The 16,921-nt window shown below is 46.7% G+C and overlaps 1 protein-coding gene across 3 annotated transcripts in view; it reads right to left on the reverse strand.

Annotated features, from left to right (window-relative positions):
• DENND2B (DENN domain containing 2B) overlaps positions 1-16,921 on the reverse strand; it is a 154,204-nt gene that overhangs the window by 96,815 nt on the left and 40,468 nt on the right. For 2 of the 3 annotated variants that reach the window (XM_082629244.1, XM_082629245.1), the window contains exon 2: positions 12,916-13,004. The exons of the other annotated variant lie outside the window; for it this stretch is intronic. The gene's annotated coding sequence lies outside the window, so the exon portion shown is untranslated. The remainder of the gene's footprint in view (positions 1-12,915; positions 13,005-16,921) is intronic. 3 annotated transcript variants of the gene reach the window in all.

Below are 16,921 nucleotides of genomic sequence, written 5' to 3' on the forward strand. Positions count from 1 at the left end.
GCCTGTTAAGCAGTGGTTCCTAACCTCTAGCAGCAGCAGCAGCAGCAACTTAGAAACCTGTTGAAAATGCAAATTCTCAGGCCCCACTTCAGACCTACTGAACTAGAAACAAGATTTCCAGGTGAGTTGGGGGCAGCTCACGTCTGAACACCACTGCTCTAAGGCACTAGAGAGCTCTGTCATCTGGAGCACAGACCCTCCCTCCCCACCATCCAGACTTCCCTTACAGTCTGCTTTAAATGAGTTTTGGGGAACTGGAATATTACTTCTCTAGTTACACCCAATAAGACAGACAAGTTTCTTCCCACTCCAATTCTATCTTCCACATGGTCTCATAGGTTTCTTTTCTACCAACTAAATTCAGTTGTGTTCCTTTCCTGCTTTCAGAAGAACAATGATTCCCCAATTCCTGGAGGGTTCAAACACTTCAAGTTCTGACCTCCACCCATCTTTTCGGCCTCCTGCTAGCTCATCCGTGTGTCGCTGCTCATGGTAGGTGCGGGCTCAGTGAAGAGGTGCTAGAGATAAAAGCATTCTCTCAAGGAGTCTTTCCTAACCACAGAGCTTTTCCTTCAGAAGCAAAGTCGTTACTAAAACAGACAGGGATAGGGGGAACAGGAAAGCAGAATCCCATTACTTAAAAAAGAAATTCCTCTGTGTGTCAGGAATCCATGTTAAATCTGAAATTCAATCTCACCCTGCTCTGCCCTTCACAAGCTATTCCATCTAGCCAGTGAACCAGGCTGAACACAGATCTCATGAACACCAAGGACTGAAAGTTTATAAACACCCTATACATTTTCATTTCAGAATCCTCACCCTTGATTTATAGAATCCAAACAGGATCAGTCCCTTGAAAAAGAAGTATCTACCAACAGAAACTAGTCTATGTTCAATTCCCAGCAAGTGAAAGTTACGGCCTAACAAATTTCTTTCCTCAAACATTGCCAACAAACTTGAAGACTCTAAAAGAGACCTGTGAACTAGAAAATCAGAGTTTACTTACAAATGCTAGTTTACTGACAAATTACTTAAATTTTCCAAAACCAAATTCCATCTTCTTACTACAAAATAGGGGGATCATAATAGGACAACTAATGAGCTACTTGTGGAGTATCGATCAGAAAGATCACTCTTCCTATCCAGGTAAAGAGAGGTGATTCAGGATGTTTCCAAGTCTTGTCACACACCCCACCCTCCCCAGGTTTTGATATGCACTGGTAGTCTCAGTATTTAACCTGGTACTCCTTTCAGAAAAAGATGGAAAAAAAAACAAAAAAAAAAACCACTCAGTCAACCCCACAAACATCCAAAATCTATCCTAGCATCCAATGGGCAGAAAGGAGAACACGACAGTAAAACAACACTTAACAATTCAGGAAAAAAATGCTCATTAACTATTTTGGATAACTAAGAGGAAGTGGCATCAATCAGATGGGGATATAGAAAGAGCACATCCTTTGGAAACATACAGACTTAGATTTGGATTTTAAGCAAGTTAGCCAGTCTGAGTTCCTCAGCTATAGACAGCAGAATATCAACAAATTCGTTCATGGATTGTTGTGAGAATCTGCTAAAATGATGCAAGTGAAAACGCCTGGTAAAACACAATGTCTAGAATAGAGTAAGCATTCATTCTACAAATGATATACCACAAATCTAAAATCTACAGAAATTTTTAAAACACATATTGCTTGATCCCAAGAATTATGCAGAATTGAATTATATTTATTCAACTTCCTTTAGCTAATCATTTATGTGTCTATCCCCACTCCAGCTCCCTTCTATTTCCCCATATTTTGACACCTTAACCCTATTTGTGCCACACCTAGAATATAGACCCCTCATACTGGTTTTCCAAACTCCTTACCATAGCCAAGAGGCTCTACCTGAACTAGCCTCTACCATCTTATACCCCCCTACATCCACCTGCCCCCTATATTCTAACAACGACGACTTGCTGTTTTCTCAACATGCCAAGCTCTTTCCTACCTCAGGGGCTTTGCCTTGCTGTTTCCTCTTCCAGGAATGTACTTTCCCCAAATCTTCACATTCACAGCTTCTTCTCATCCTTGAACTTGCAGCTCAAATGTCATCTTCTCAGAGAGGTCTCCTCTAACTTCTCTTTTGAAAATAGCTATCAAGTTCCTGTTTCTTGGGCTTCTCTGGTGCCACAGTGGTTAAGAATCCACCTACCAACACAGGGGACACGGGTTCGAACCCTGGTCCGGGAAGATCCCACATGCCGCAGAGCAACTAAGCCCGTGCACCACAACTATCGAGCCTGCACTCTAGAGCCTGCGAGTCACAACTACTGAACCCCCATGCCACAACTACTGGAGCACGTGCTCCGCAACAAGAGAAGCTACTGCAAGGAGAAGCCAGCACACCGCAACAAACAGCAGCCCCCACTCGCCGCAACTAGAGAAAGCCTGAGTGCAGCAACAAAGACCCAACGCAGCCAAAAATAAATACACAAAATAAATAAATAAATAAATAATTTTTTTTTTAGTTCCTGTTTCTCTCTCTTTTATATCACCATTATTTCCTTCATGGCTCATATCACTATCTTTATCTCATTTATTAATTTGTTTGCTTTTTTACTTACTGCCCCCCCATGACACAAGGACTTTGCTGTGTTAGTTACCTCTACATCCCCAGCATAGAGAACTATGCCTAGAACAGGATGGATACTCATAAAGGTGTACTGAATGAATGAATAAATAAAAAGTTTCTAAACAAGAGAGGCAGAGTTGGACACCCTCCCTGCCCCCCAATGGGATCTCAAAGAAAGACTGTAAATTAAGAGAAAGAGCTGGGGAGAAATAAACCCTTAGGGAACACAAATGGATAAATCATCCCAACTCCCCCACTGACAATAACTGCTATCAGGGGCCAGGACGATGTCATAAGTGTTGCAATCTCCACAGCTTTCTTTTTCTCCCCACTAACTTTTCTTATTGTGGTAAAATACACGTAACTCCATGGTTTTCTCCCTTAGTTTCTACAGCTTCCCAGGGCTCAACTTCTTCCAGCAAAGCTATGGAGACATGTGACCTTGGGTATTTTTCAGATGAAAAGGACTCTGGATAGCATTGCTTTTGAAACCCACCTGGGTTTACCAAACAGATGTGGGTTTTGAGATTAAAAAAGAAGAAGAAGAAGAAGAAGAAGCTTTTCTACTTCCATGTAATGAAATTTAAATACAACAAAATTTTCCAGTTGTTCCTCATTGTTTTCTTTTTAATTTGACCCCTGCCACTTCCCTTTGGGCACTTACTCAGCGTTAAGAAAACCCAGAGCCCTTCTTACCACCAGTATCCTCACAGCTGGCTCTCCCAGCACAGTTGAGCAGTAACCCAATCCTGAACAGCAGTGATGACTCACAACCCAGAGAGACCGGGTCCCACAGAGGACAGTGCTGCCCACTCTATTTCAAAACCAGCAATTTATCTGGCATCTCCATTTATGTTGGAACCCAAAGGGGTGAGTAAATCTGGGAGTTAGAGGGGGGCAAAGAAAATAAACTTCAGTGCTCTCTTTCCTTTCTAGATTCCAAAGCCTCAGTTCTCTGAGTCAGTGAAGTCACAGACTGCAAACCAAGGTCACTGACATTGCCAAGTTCAACTCAGCTATCCCAGGTATTTTCCTTTCGCATTCAAATACCACACTTCTTTATAGGTGCCAGGGTCAGTCGGGTTCTTTAATTTCCTTTCCCTATTTGCATCCATTTGCCAAGTGACAAAGTATAGGTACACGTGGCTGTGACCTTCTTATTCTTAGATCCCTACAAATGAGTACAAGGCCCCACGGTGTGGTTTCTACACACTGCAGTCTTCACTTCTTTTAATCACTCCTTCAGAACACATGACAGGTCAAAAATTGTTAATAAACTAAATGAGGTGGGGGAGTCTGACATAACTCTGTGCCAAGAAAACTTACCTCCATAAGGAGTGTGAGGCATAGTGTTGGTAGCTGAAAGTACCGTCAAGGCTGAGCGTCTCCTGATTGTACAGGGAGCTACTATAGAGACTGAGCTCCTGCCTCTGGGAGCCTACAGAAGCAAAACTGCTGAGGAAATAAAATGTTTGATCCTAATCCACAGAGTTTGGTCTTCTAAAGCAAAAGGAACCTTAAATTATAAACAGGCTCATTCAAAGGGAAAATCTGTGAAGCACCTACTCCCAGGAACTCCCCATTCTGCCCTAGGCCAGCCTGGGTTCAGCAGGCCCATAAATTGGCACTGTTGATATGACCTTCCCAGACTCTAGCTCAACAAGAGATAACAACAAAGCTGAGAGCTTTGGTAGCACTCAAAGGAGATTTGAGGGACTTAAAACATGCTGCTAAATATGGCAGCAAAAGTTCCTGTTTCTTGCAGTTGAACAAGGAAATCTCTTTATAATTACACTTGTAGATAAGATGCACCAAGCTACTCGGTACTACTTCTTGTGAGGAACAGGTTAGAACCTCCCCATCCCAATCCACCGCTCCTCCAAGACTGGTCTCAGTGTGCACTGTCGGGGGCAAGTCTCACCTGGGGCTGTGGAGGCAACATGCCTCCTGGAAGATAAAGTGCCAGGAGCTTCTTATACAGCTCACTGTCTTAGCCATAACCATTTGCCTGGGGATGGTCACCACTCTTCATTCTCTAGCTCTCTCTGCTCCTGAATTTACACTCTCCCTCAGCCCACTTCCCTTCTTGCTCTCTTGCCCAGGGCTCTGCCACAGGACACGCATTACTCATCAGAGAGGGTCCTTTCAACCTAGATGCTCCTTGGTTCAGCCAGATTCCCCCTCTGGTTTACATAATTCTTTACAAAAGCAAGGTACAAGAGCTATGACCTCTGTACTAACAGGGGACACTTACTACCGCCCTGCCGATACTAGATATCTGTCCAAGACATGGAGGAAGGGGGTAGTGCCTCACATTTCTCAGCAGAACAAACCGGACAGACAGACTAGCGACTCAGAAACAAACTCTGCTTGGCTTACAAGGGAATAATAAATATAACTATAATGGCTCACATTGCATGACGTGCTAGATATGAGCTGCTATTCTCAGCACTTGACATTTAGGCCTCACCACGACCCTATGAAATAGTACTATTACCACCTCCATTCTACAGAAGAGGGACTGGGGCATGGGAGGCTAAGTACCTTACCCAAGGCGACAGAGCTGGGAGGTGGCAGAGCCAGAATGTGAACCCCGACAGCCCGACCAGGCTCTAGACATCACTCTTTCATTGGATGGCTCTTCCCTTAACACACAGGTTTGTCTCTGAGCACAACTGGCTCACTCCAGACTCTAAAGGAGAGAGGGTCTGTCAAAAACCACTGCCAGTTTTCTCCACTGAAAGAAGGAAACAGTGTTGGCCGCATTTATTCACAGAGCTGGTCTAAGCCTTTACAGCAGAACAAATGAGTACTCCAAACATGTGTTGACCAAAATGTTTCCAGAGGCACTAAGTGAAACCACCACCTCCTTTCTTACTGACCTGGGAGACCTTCTAACTTACTAAGGGCTAGAGCCTCTTTGCAAGTTGTTGCAACCAAGCCCTATGCAGCTGAGAACAAGTTCCCAGTCTCCAAGTTATACGAACCAAGGCAAAATGCTTCCTAGAATCCAGCTGATGGGGTTAAAAAAAAAAAGTTACCCAAATATGTTTTTAAGCATAAACTAAGTATGTTGGTCAGTTTGAGGAAATAAAATGTATCAAATATTTTACTTAGCTTCATAGGACTTTAGGGAAATCTAGTTGGAAAGATAAGATAATGCATATCAAGAATCAAGTCAGAATGTCAACGAAAACACTCAATCCAAACCTCCCACTTCCTGGAAGAGGAAACTGAAGCCTAGAGAAGCCAACTTACTTCCCCAAGGTCACCCAGCAAGTCATAGCTAGTGCCAGGACTAAAGCTCAGATCTGCTTACTACCTGGCCAGGGCTCTTTCTACTCCTGTATGCGGGCAGAGAAGTTCATAGGAGGGAGAGATCTCTAACAGCAGCAGCAGCTAGCATTTTTTGAGAGCATATGTGTGCCAGAAACTAAGCTAAGTGCTTTATGTAAATTATCTCATTTAACCCCTGCAACAGATCTTTAAGATGGGTCATATTACTCCCAACTTACAGATAAAAACACTAAGGTTTACAAAGGTTAACTCCAGAGGTCCACAGATAGTAAGAGGGGGTGCCAGACCATGAACCTCCAGAGCTGGCTGCAAAGCCTATGTTCTAAGCTGGGTCTTGAAGGATACAGGATAGAATTCACGGAAGCAGAGGTGAGGAGTGCTAGGGTAGCCAGTGTCCACAGCACTGACAGCAGCTTGGGAAGGGCCTCCAATGCTGCGTTAAGGAGGACCTCAAGGTCCTACCTGGGCCAGCCTGTGGGAAAGGGGCAAGCAAGAAGAACTTCTAGACTCCCATGACTGTGAAGGGTAAGCATCCTACAGGAGGGTAAAGCTGAGCCTATGAAGCTGGGTTGAGAAGGACCACGTCAGAAACTCTCCTGGGGTCTTGACAGAGAGATGAATAAAGTACAAAGTATACACTCCTTCTAAAAGAAGAATATGATTTGACTTTCCTAGCATAGTAACCCCAACCTGATTAAGAGATGCCAGCCTTACTCTCTTCAAAGAGCTGCTCTAAGTTGATAATAATAATGGAAAGCATTGAACATGTACTGCGTGCCAGGCACTGGGCTGAGAGCTTTACGTGTATCGTTTCATTCAATCCTCACCACAACTATAACAAGCTAAGAGTTATTATTATATCCATTTTACAAATGCCTCACAGAAAACTGGGGGGCTCAGAGAGATTAGATAAATTACCCAAGGTCACACAGCTAGTAAATAGTAATGTCAGATTCTAAACCTATGTTTATATGACCCCTGAGTTCCAGCCCTTAATCACTTCATTACACTGCATGTAAGATACTCTCATTATGTGCAAATAGTTCCATCAGAGCTGCTCTAAGGCAGCACCATACACTCACTGAATATCTAATAGTCACTGAGAGTTGAACAAACACGTTACAGGTTGACTCACTTAAAAGCAATCTATAAAGCTCAGTTGTCAGAACTCCATAAGGGAGCCTGTGTTCCAAGACATGAATGAACATACCAAAATCAGTTCCTCAAACAAAGCTAGAGTTCTAGAAACTAGCTGACTTTATAGTTTTCTTTCCAATTTTCCCATTTCCCTTTTCCCGTTCCCCACCCCCTGCACACACACCCCATGGTCTGACACTCTCAGAGAAGCCTAGAACACCCTCCTCCTATTTCCAGCCCTTTAGTGGGCTCTCTCCCATTACTCAAATAGTGCTTCAAATTAGAGTCTAAGAGTTGGACCCTCTTCCTTTTTCCCAGTCTAAAGCATGAGATGGCCATTAACCCTACCATCAAAACCTAAAACTTCAGTAGGTCTGTGTTTCTTCTCAGTCACACGGACAGAGGCTCACACTGGGGAGGAAATAACTATACTACAACAAGTAATACAATATATACATGGGATAAATCCCACACTTGATACTTTTTTAGATCCTCCCCAGCTCTTGGCCCAGACCCTCTGTATTCACTGACTAAATGGGTAAACAGACCAAGAGAACATATGGGCACCAGAGATGTCTCTGAGCCCAAAGAACAATGAACAGGGGTGTTGACCCCAGTGCCAGCTGCCCCCACCCACTCCTGCCCTCCCAGTGCTTGTTAGGACCTACACAACACTGTCTCCTTGAGACCCTGGGGGCAGTCCGGCATTCTGCTGTATCTCGAAGGCCTCCTAGGTCAGCCCAGGTACACCCTCTATCACCCTTCCTGTCTGTGAGAACTATCCTCTCCTCAATCCCCTTCCCAGGGCCTCTCTCCTGTCCCTTCTAGTAATCTTCCTACTGTTTCAGATCTTGTCTCCCATAGCCCTATGTTTATCTCCTTTTTCCCAGGTTCAAATAGTCCTTCATCCACTGTGACGCTTCCTATTAGCCAATCTCCAGCTCACACACAAATCCCTTCAGTGACAAGTCACACAGAAAAAGAGTCTGGATCTTTGAGAAACAGGTGGTTTCATGACAAACTCTTAGGAACAGGTCACCTTTGGTTAAGAAGTCTTCATAGCCTGATTGCATATAATTCACCCTTTATAGAGACAGTGCAATCTAAGATTCAGGCAGTTTTCAGAGAAGAGTATTGTGATCATTTCAACAGCCCCTCAACAGCAGTATACCTGAGGCAAAAAAAATGAGAAGGGATCTTTGGAGAAATCCTTCAATAAGGTAGTCTAGACTCATTCAGCATCTTCCTCTCCCCTCAACACACACATACACACATACACACATGCAGGCCAGTTTTCTAGGGCCCATGGCTAGAAACAGAGACCCTGGATTTTTTCTATCAGACAATATCACGTGGCATGTTCCCCTCAGATGGATGCACCCAGCATTTCACCCCACCCACCTATCGGGACAGGTGCACAGAACAGCCCCTCCCCAGCATAAAAGAGATGCACAGTCTCCCTCCCCACGCCCAGAAGAAGGCACTCAACTCACTCGTGCAAGTTTTCCCACAGAAAGAGAACTCTCTGCAGACCATGCCAGGTGGTCATTTTTTTTTTCTTTCATGCCCTCCTGGCCTCTTTTCCACTTTTGCGTGGTTCCTGCAAGGCCCCCTCCCCACAGCCTGCTCTCCCACGCTAAGGTGGAGGGACAGAAGGAAGACAAGCCAAAGCCCTGCAGGGCTGCTGCCTGGCCTCCCCCAGGCTCCACACACGTTCCCTTGGCTTGGCTGCCTCAGCAAACTCTCTTGGGCCCAACATGAGAAATCAGGAGTCTCCAGGGCAGTGACAGGTAACAGCTAAGAGAAGCAACAGGATGACATGCTCTCAGCCTCTCAGTCCTGCCAGCCTTCAGGGAGGTGCTTTGGACAGCCCAGGACTCGGACCCTCTACCTTTCTCAGGTTCCTATCTCCCGGAAGTAGTCCTTAGAATCAGGTTAGGTGGGGACGGGGCGCAGCCTCTCTTAGTCCCGGGCCAGCAGCGTGGCTGTGATATCTGGAGTTGGGGTGCCCGTCCAAATGGTACACCCAAGCCCTGCATTCCAGGGTCGGGGCAGAGCCAGCAGAACTGAGGACGGCCTTGGCCTGTCCTCCAAAGTATTTCAGAATTTCAACTTCCCTGGGTAACGGATTATTCTAATTTTACAGAGAGAAGGAGCCCAGGGGGAGAAAGTGCAGGAAGAGGAGTAAAGGAAGGGGGAGAGAGGGAGTAAGAACAGGAACGTTACTTTTTCATCCTTAAGGAACATGGAGGGGTCCGATTTGTGACTCAGCTCTGGGAAACTGGACTGACAAGGAGTGGGGAACAGCTGCAGCCCCAAGCTAAGCTGTGGACAGCTTCCCCTCAGGCTGGAGAGGCTGCTGTGACAAGATGCACCTGGAAAAAAGGCTCCGTTATTTAAAAAAAAAAAAAAAAAAAAAAAAAAAAATCTGTCTGTTCAGGGGCTTCTTCCAAGGCACTACTCCAGGGCCTGGCTGGCAGGTGTGCCCTTGCCCTACAACAAAAGCTGCGGCTGCAGGTGGGGTGCCAGCCCCTCCCTGTGTTCCCACCTAGTATGCCAGGAGCCTCCCGGAGTCTCTGAGGGCAGAGCTGGGACGCCCTTGCCCAGAGGCTCCACTCCCCTGCTATTCTGTTCCTTGCACAGTCGCAGGGCATATCGAGTATCTCTGCCCTTGGAATTCCCACTTCCTTGTTTCTTTCTTATTTCCCTCCATGCTGTAGCCACAGGTTCCTAAAAGAGCTGCCCAGCCCCCAAGGACCTTCCAGAGCAATAACGCTTCCTCCCAGTTAGAACCCTGCCTTTCAAACCCAAAACGGAGGAGAAAGACCTCCCTGCTTACTCGAAACAGTTTGCCCAGCAGAACCTAACAGGATGAGGGGACCAGCCTGGCAACCAGTAGCCTCTCTTCTAGCTTCTAAAATCTATGACTCCGTAAGCGCCAAGCAGCTGTGGGAAAAGCAAAGGGTCTCTTGGAATCCCTCTCCTCTATACTAAAACGTGTGAGTCAGGTGACCCAAGGAAAGCTTCATCTCTGAAGGATCATTTATGGCTCAAAGTCTACAGTGAACATCACTAAACTTCCCAACCCAAAGAAAGCACTATTTGTTTCTTTTCACATCTTGAAGAAGTTTTAAAAGGATTTTCTCATTTTTATTTATAAAGGCAAAAGAGAAGAAGGGACTTTATAAATGGGAAAACCAGAACAGAGAGCAAAGTGACTTTCCAGAAGAGAGAGGGACCATCCTTCAAGGGTCAATTCATAACATCTTACATTATATAGGACTTGACTTGTTTAAAACTACTTTCATGGAAATTATTTCATTTGCTCCCCGCAACAGTCCTATGAAGGGGCTATTATCATTATCCCCATCTCACAGCCAATAAATCTGATGGTCGTAGAGTTTGAGGGTCTTGCCCATGGCTACCTTTATGGTAAGTAGCAGAACCTGGCCACGGTTCACGTCTCCTAAACCCAAATCCATTATTCATTCTGCTACACCAAAAGAAAGATCATCTGCTAGCCCTCTTCACATGTGCGGGGGCCCTAAAATTGGAGGAGCTGCCCAAACACATCCACACGAGTAGAGGAGAACTGAGATCCTGGATTTGTGTTGTCCACCGAAGGGCCCACTGACTCAGAGAGGCCTCCTCCTCACATCCCCCAACCTGAGTCCTAGCCAACAGCGCCATGCCACATCCCCCCCGTTAACCGAGGTGTCAACCAAGCAGAGGAGCCCTGGAGTGCAGTGAAAGGAGGCATCACTTTAGAAGCGGCCCGTCTGAGGTCCAGGGCCATGGAGTTCACCCTTATGGAGCCTCGGGCCACAACAGTGATGCACACATGTCCACATTCAGGGAGCCCGCTTGGGGACATGGCCAGTGCTTTCATTGGCAAGCCGACCCGAAGTTAATCAGAAGGCCCCCCTCATTGTTTGCCAGAGTACAAAAGACATTCTGTTCAGAAAGTTCAAGAAGAAAAACCAAAGAGCCAGGATGGCAGCTGTTCCCTCATCCCACAGAGAAGCCAAAGGCATCCACCAAGTTTCCTGAGGCCCAGCAGTAAGTTTAAGATACAACATGGCTGAAGCGGAAGCACATCCCGATGGGTCTCCACTGCAGGGAGTGTCCACTGCGTTAACCCTCCTGATAAGATCACTGGCAACCTTAGCTTCCTCATCACCTATGAAAGTGCCTTTCTGGAACAGTCTCTTCTCCTAGGCCACAATGAGTTCACCACACACTAGTCCTCTAGGTCAGAACAAGTTTTACCAAAACATAGGACAAACAGTGTAGAAGGGTCGTGCGGCATGGACACTGCATGCCCTGAGATTTGGTTAAAATATTAACCAAGGAATCCATTCAGCACACTTCATGTCTCCTCAGGTAGCCTAGCTCTTAGCAGCAGCTCACTCTGAGATATCTGGATAAGAAACATCTTTGCAGGTCCCCCAGCCCCCAGACACCACCTGCCTCCACCCCATGTATTTTCTAAGGAAAGCCTGTGATGGACTTTATTAATGAAGGAGGACAGCTTGCTTCTTACCAAGCTACCTGGGGGCCAGAGAGAGAGACCGACCCCGGTTCAGATATCCCTAGGACAGGCCCTCTATCCTAATAACTACTCCGGAGAGACCTGGAGCTCACCACAGGCTCCCAGCTGAGTTAATTAGCTTTTTTTTTTTTTTCATTAGGTCAGACATAGCAGCACCAAGAGACAAAACAGACAGTGTTCACTAGAACAAACCAAGCCACTCAAAAGACACCGGAGTTTCCGTATAAGAACTACAAACACAATGCTGGAGTGATGATAACTCATTTTTTTCTACATAAAGGACTCTTCCTGTAAAATATCCTGAGCCTTTGTGCTAAATAAAAGTAAGATGATGATTCCTATAGTGAAGTCTAAACACCTCAGGTTCAGTAAGAGTGAGATCAGCTAGATCTGCAAAGTCAAGAAAATTGGCTGTTTCCCTCTTCCTTAAGCTAATAGAATCCAACTGTTGGAGCATGACATCATTCCTGAGCCCCAAACCCCGAGCACAGAGTACAGACACTTGCCTGCCTCCCAGAAAACAGCCCAAGACTGGCCAGGAAAGGAGGAAAAACAATCCAAGCCCGGAGCTGACCTTACCTGAAAGTCCCGGTGCTTTCCTGCCCACTCCATTCTCAGCAGTTTGGCTCACACCACAGTCTGTTAGGGAGCCCAGGGCCCCCAAATCCACTCGCTCCGGCTCGGATACCTGCTGCGAGCTTCCCACGGCTCCTTCCTCTGACCTTTCGTGGCGCTCCTTCCAGCCAAATGAGCGGAGCACTGCTGGCCGGCCAGGCCAGTCGTCATGGAGACCCTGTTCTCGCCAGCGCTCGCTCCCGATCTCTCCCTCCCTCCCTCCCTTTCTCTCTCTCCCTCCCTTTCTCTCCCCCGACCCCTCCCTCGCTGTCTCCCTCTCTCTCCCTCAGTTCTGGGAGGCTTTCTCGAAACAGCACTGTCTTTTGATCAGCTCGGTCTCTGCACGCATTCCACTCCTCCTACCTCCCTTCCAGTCCGACAAGGGCTCTGGGCTGCTCCTGGGAACTCGCTTCAACAGCTCAGAGGGGAGAAGGGAGAAGACAGTGAGTGGACTTGTTCTGCTCCCCACCAGCGTCTCATTTTTTTATAACTTGGAAGAGTCCTGGTCAGGGGGGGAGGGAGCTAACTGGAACACTTGGAGGGGAAGCAAGCCCTTCCTCTGGGTCCTGGAGTGAGGGTAGGAGGACCCAGATGCACTGCCTTGACTTGTTTGTGCACTTGGGATTTTCCCCGGCAGCAGCTGAGGCGGAAATGCATTCACCTCCCTGGAGCTCGCCTGGACTGGCCTCTCTTCTTACCTTGCTGCCTGCCCAGGCCGTGGTGATGGCTTTAACCAGTGCAGGGACTCATGGTACTAGCGCTGGTGCCAAAGCAGTCTCTCATCTTCCTGCAATGGAGAGGAAAGACACCAGGTCAGGTCCAGTAAGTGTCCTGGGCAAGTCAGAGTCACAGCCCAAGCAACAAATGTGATACAAATACAGCCTAAAGCCCAGGCTTTCTGTGAGCTGTCGTCATGGCCAGAAATAATATCAGTGCTGCTAAAGAGCTAGCACAGTGCCTGGGACACAGGAGGCCCTCTAAGTGTGATCCCCCGATGCATATTTCTGCTTTGTAATATATTTTTTAAAATATTTATTTATTTGGCTGTGCCGGGTCTTAGCTGTGGCATGTGGGATCTAGTTCCCTGGCCAAGGATCAAACCCGGGCCCCCTAAATTGGGAGCACAGAGTCTTATCCACTGGACCACCAGGGAAGTCCTCTGCTTTGTAATATTCTTTTACATGCACTATTTTGTTCGATCCCCAAAACCTTTTGAAGTATACTGGATAGATATCATTATCACCATTTTATAGATGGGAAAACTAAGGCTCAGAGGGATAAAATATCTAGTCCACAGTTACAAAGCCAGTTTGACAGTCGAAGAACTAATAGTAGAGGCCAGTCCGCTGCCCCCTAGTCTGGTACTTTCCTCTAAAGTACACTGCCATCTGATCTTACAAACTAACAGCTTTTTTGACAGCCAGTTATGAGATACAAGGCTGGGTTCCCTGGGGAAGATAGAGACTCCTTCTGAGTCGTGATCAGATAGGCCCTACTATCATCTTTTAGCCTGAAGGCTCTACAATGTGAAACATACAGGTGCACAGATTAGAGAAAAAAAGTCCTGCCCTATAGCTATAAATTACCTTCCACTTCTCCAAAGTACTCTTACAAATCTTGGCTCATCTGTTCAACCCAAGAAACCCAGAGTTAGGATTGGTATTATCATACTAATTTAACAGAGTTTTTAAAAAATCTAAAAGAGAGGTCAAATAACTTGGCCCAGGTCACAGAACCAGAAGATAACAGATCTAGAAATAGTACCCAAGCCTTTCAACTCTCTTGCGTATATTAAGCAGAGTAGTTCCAAGAGCACCAGACAGAGCAGGGGTCAGGAGATCAGGCAGTGCCAGGCTCCACAACAGCCGTGTGCCTTTCGGCAACTCACCTAGCCTCCCAGTTTCCACCTATAAAACCTATCCCCTGGGCAAGTGACAGGGCTGGGATGAGCATGAAAAGATGTGTGTGAAAGCATCCTCCTTCAGTCAGGCACTGAGCTAAGAACTTCATCTCAGCTGCTCTTCACCAGAAACAAACAAAAACCTGGGGCAGTTGGTATGCCCCCAAGAAGAGGCCACTGAGGCTCAAGGAAGACACTTTTCAATGTTGCTTCCCAAAACAGTGCTAGAGAGATCCTGATGGAATCTTTAAGGCTGAGATCCCTTGCAGAATTTCTGTGTTTTTGACTAATCTCCAATATACCACAAATTTCTTAGGACAAGATTTTAATTCAGTCGAGTTTAAAAGGTAAATATATGTCAGGAGGTAAGGTAGGAGGTGTGTCACAAAATACAACAGGAAATAACAGAACGGCACAAACCCTAAGTGGGGGGCACTGTTGCTTCAGTGAAGCAATCAGAGCTTCAAAGAGGGCATACTCAACCACCTACTAGAAATACCCAACCCAATACCCTGACCCAAGTACCAACTCAGGAATTCCTCATAGGCCCTAGTGTCCCCCACCCCCATCTGCAAAGGAAGACAAGATGAAACGGCAAGGGCAACACCATCAAATCACTCAGCTTCTCCCCCATCCCATTCCCAACAGGCAGCCCTCTGCTCTGCTCCTGAGGCCCAAAATGCACATTCCACTTGCCCAGTCTCCATGATGAGAAAGCAGAGGTGCTGCCCATTCATTTCTACAAGACAATAGTCACAGTTATAAGGTTAATACCAACTAATGTTTATTGAGCACCTACCATATGTCAGGCATTCTTCTAAGCAGCATGAAGGGACAAGGTTGAGCACTAAAGCTGATAACAAGTCAGTCTCTAAAGTAATGCAAACTTCAAAAAGCCCTCCAGACCAGACACAGAATGCGGGCCATGCTCCCCCTAGTGGCACACCGGGGTTACAGCGGTTCCTAAGGGCCCTCCCCTGGGGGGACCAGGTAGGGACATAGTAAGGGCCGTGTTACTGGGAGAACTGAAATCGGCTGCTTGGGTGCTGCTATTGTGTATAAGCTCCTTGAACTGGGCAGAGCAAAAGGACAGCTGAATCCTTCTGCTGCCTCTGCAAGGCTGGATTCAGATCAATCCTACCTGACCTTTCCGGAAGGATAGGGCTTTTACAGCCGTATGTGGTCTAGTATCTGCTGGGAGGCCCACATGCAGACTTGAGCCAGAAACCCAGGAGATATCCTTGCACATCCCTACCTCACACTCCCCGCAGCCAATCCACTTACCGACTCCAAATAATTCTACTTCCAAGATTTATCTTTTATCTGTCCGTTTTTCTGCACCTCCATTGCCACCCGTCTTTCCCCTTAACCACTGCGCAAACCTCCTAATCGCGCCAGCTTTCACTCTTGCCCTCACACCTCCATTCTCCACAGAGCTGTCTGAATCACCCTTTTACACCAAATCATGTCATTTCCTGCTTAGCACACTTCAATGGCTTCCCACTGCATTTAGGATAAAATCTGAATTCTTACCAGGACCTATAAGGCCCAGCATGATCCTTCTCCAGCCTCCTCTCCTCTCAGCACATTTCCTGCCCTCCCGCTCTGGGTGCCAGCTACACAGGCCTCCTTTTAGTTCCCCAAAGTGTCAGATCTTCTCCAGGCTGCTCCCCTTTGCCTGGGACACTCCCCCACACCCTAGTCTTCACCCAGCTGAATCTTACTCACCTGGCCTCAACTTGCCTCTCACCTCCTCAGAGAAGTCTTCCACGATCCTCCAGTCTAAATGAGGACTCATCCTCCATGGCACTTACCATAACCTGCAATTGCTCATTTGTGTGATTACTTGCTTCCCCCCTGAGTTCCTTAGGAGCAGGAACCTCCAAGTTTTGCTAACCATCATATTCTCTGCATTTAGTATAGGGCCCAGCTCACGGCTGGCACACAATAAAAATCTGCTGAATGAATGCATAAAACCCCCTTTCTTCCTGTCCAACAGGAAGAAGAAACTTAGAACAGCCATTTCACGTCACTCATTGTATCTTTTCATAGACTTACAAACTATAATTACATGTCTTTTCCTCATGTGCCTTGCCTGTGGGCTCAACCAGAAATTCCTGTAAAGTCTCCCTGTGGTTTGTTTCCCAGAACTTTCCTCGTAAGGTCACTCTTCCGGGGACGTGCTCCAGGGTTTTACAGCCTTTCCCAGTCCCAGAGTGCCCACTCACAGGCACTCCAGCACCAGTGTCACTGCCAAACCAAGCAGGATGCAGGAATGGCTCAACGCCCACAGATGAGAAGGTTCTCTCCCGGGTCAGCTCCATTCAAGGACAAAAATGCTTTCTCTCACCTCCACTGTGCAGGTCACTGTGCTTACAGAAAATACACTTTTACTTTAAAAAGTCATCTTATGTTTTATCATTTGGAGATGGGTGTAAATATGGTTTGAAAAAATGTTTTTCCATTACTAAAAAGAAACTGAAAACTACTGTCTGGGGGGAAAATAATGAAGGCCTAAATAATAGCAACAGCAGTGTGCCTAAGCCCAAACCCCTCCCGTGACAGACATGGCCACCAAAATCTGAAATCCCTTCTGGCTTCCTCTCCTGCCACACTCCCCCACGACCACCACTCCATTACAGGCACAGCCATCACACACCAGCTGGTGCTCTGAAAACTGCATTTCTCCTCTCCCTCCCCAGCTGCTCACACTGTTACCTGTTTCTGAGTGCCTCTCCTTCCCTAACTAGCAAAACCAAATGGCCTTCAAGGCCCAACTCAGCCATCACCTCCTCTGTGAAATA

The sequence above is a fragment of the Mesoplodon mirus genome (genome assembly GCF_964341445.2).
Source record: "Mesoplodon mirus genome assembly, chromosome: 7".
Classification (NCBI taxonomy): domain Eukaryota; kingdom Metazoa; phylum Chordata; class Mammalia; order Artiodactyla; family Ziphiidae; genus Mesoplodon; species Mesoplodon mirus.